Source organism: Arachis ipaensis, chromosome B03 (genome assembly GCF_000816755.2).
Source record: "Arachis ipaensis cultivar K30076 chromosome B03, Araip1.1, whole genome shotgun sequence".
In the NCBI taxonomy this organism is placed as follows: domain Eukaryota; kingdom Viridiplantae; phylum Streptophyta; class Magnoliopsida; order Fabales; family Fabaceae; genus Arachis; species Arachis ipaensis.
In genome coordinates this window covers 27,843,797-27,846,559 of record NC_029787.2, presented here as the reverse complement: position 1 = coordinate 27,846,559, position 2,763 = coordinate 27,843,797, and positions in this window count along the sequence as shown.

Genomic DNA, 2,763 nt, shown 5'->3' with positions numbered 1-2,763 from the left:
CCCTTGTATCCCATTTCGAATAGAGCAGAGAGTTGGGAAGAAGAGATGAAGTCGAGTTGCATGTATGAGGAAATGATTTACCTATAACCTAAGCTTTATTTGGTTTGGATTTTCTGATTTAGATTTCTATGTTTCAAGTTTAATCCTTTTCTCTCTTGCTTCTTTGGTGACTAGCTTGGTGAAGAAGCTCTCTCTCTTTCTCTTTCTTATTTTTCTGAAGTTCTGATTTGACTTGGTCAGAGAGGAGAGGAACATTGCACAATGAAAGAGTGAAGACTTCAATCTTACAAGAGAAGCTTTGTGGGATGGATACGGGCTTGGATCGGTTTGGTTCATGTAACCCGTTTGGCCCATCCGATTCCTTTGGCTTCTTTCTTTGCTTTTTCTTGGGCTTCTGATTTTTGCTTTCAGCCCATCATCCTTGCTGATTTCTTTTCATTCCATTTGGGCTATAGAATTTTGGCCTGCAACAATAAACAATTAGTAATAAGTAAATATAATTAATCAACACTAATTATTTATTTTGCCCAAAAATAATGTTTGTCATCACTAATTAATTTAGTTAATTTCTTAACTCAAATTATACTATTAAATATAAGGATAAAATGTATAATTAAACCAAACCTAAAACAATATTACACAATTCACCAAAAAAAAAAATATTACACAGATCACCCAAGTATATATTTCTATATAAATCGAATGAGATACATACATTCGAATTTTAAATCTCCATTGTAACTGATTCGATTTATTGGGTGGCTGACATGCATGCATAAAATCGACTCTAACTAACGTTTAAATTTATCGCCGGCCAGAACAATAGTGAAAGTACCAACAGTGAAGATATTTGAAGACATCACATCGTTAGTAATAGAGTAATAGAGGAATTCCATCAAGTTTTTGAGTACTTTTCTGGTGTTTGAAAGAGGGGATTAGTTTTTTTGTCTGTATCAATTTGTTTGTTCAGCTCACGACAATAAAAAAAATAATAATAATAATAAATAAATTTAATTTATCTGATAATTTTTAATAATAAGTTAACTCTTAAAGAGTGTTGCACTCTCTACTTTATTTAAAGTGCACTAGGTTTCGCCAAAATAAAACAATACTAGCATGGAAAATTTTTAACGTGCTAAAAAAAAAGATCCTTCAGCACTTGCTGATACCCTGTTTGAAGTCATATTTTATTTATGGATGAGTGTTATCCGATCGTTGTAGCTAGGGATCTTTATGGCCCGGTTCGACCCGAAGATTCGGCCTGGCCCCAAACTTTTTAGGGGCTAATTTGATGTGATTTCACCGGATTTAGGGTCGGATAAGGGTCTCAAAAATAGACCCGGTCATTATTTCGGGTCGGGTCCAAGCCATAGCTCGGGTCACCCGAACTCGACCTGGTGGCTCGGTCATTGTTCCGAGGGTTACTTGAAACTGTAGGTCGATCTCGGACGAGATCTTCTATGCTGGTCGGAGATGACGTGTCCGACTTGTGGGCGGTGGCTGGAGCTGTCGTGTCCGACTTGTTGAACTGGCAATGCTGCTGATCCTTTGTCACCGGAGGGTGGTGGTACCTGCAAGGGACTCCGATGCTTAAGTTAGCAAGGGTATTAAGCAGGGTTTTAGTAGAATCAGAGTATGAGTTATACCCGGGTGCTCTAGTGTATTTATAATGGTGTGGAGTGACCTTTTCTGGAGATAAAGTAGTTATCTTATCTTTGAGTGAAGTCATCCTATCTTTTAAAGGAACCGCCCTTATCTTTCTAGGCTTTGGCTGCCTTTAGATTTGGGCTGTGTTCCTTCGTTTGGGCCTTCTTGGGCCTCTGTAGTGATTTGGCCGAGCTCTTGGAGAAGAGGTCGGATAGTCCTTACCTGAAGAGGTCGGTTGGCTTGTTGTCGATCATCCCGAGTCGGACATCTCGACCCAGGGTATGAACAGTCATTATACATAATTAATATTTTGTGTTATTAGTGATGGATGATGGCTATTCTTATGTGGAATTTAAGTATTGTAAACCTTAATATTTTGTGTTATTAGTCCTTATAAAACTATAAGTTAATGTTTTATGTTTAAAATGCATAAGACTTTAGACTAATGCATAATATTGTGTTATTTATATTAATTTAAATATTTGGTATTATTAGACAATATTAGTATTGATTGTAGTTATGCTTTAATTTTAGAAAAGAGTTGATTCTTGTTATATTTTTCTAAGTGAATTTTACCATGTTAAATAATATTTTTCTAAGTGAATTTCACCCAATTTTTACTCGATATAATCGTGGCCCAAAAATGTGTAAGTTTTATCGGGTTTAGGGCTGAGTTCGGGTCTAATAAATAGACCCAGTATATATTTCGGATCAGATCTGAGTCACATCAAACCCGGTTTCACCCGACCCATAAACACTCTTAGTTGTAGCTTGTACCAGGAGAGTTCTGTTGTGGGTCCTCCAATTTTAAAAGATGTGTATTATAAGTAACACTAATGATTTTAGTTAGCCAAAGTAATTATAATAATTTTTATTTTAAGTCTGGAGGATCTTATGTTTTGGTTTTGAATTTCGGACCTGGGCAAATTTTCTTGATCAACAAAAAAACAGGCCGGGAAGAATTTTGGGTTATGTCTACAGTTTTGGAATAATTTTTGTATGAAGAAAAGATAAAAAATAAAGATAGAAAAAATTTACTTACCAAAAAAGAAAAAAAGATAGAAAAAATTTAGGTTGGACCAAATTTATTAAATTTATGTTCTATCTAAAGATGTA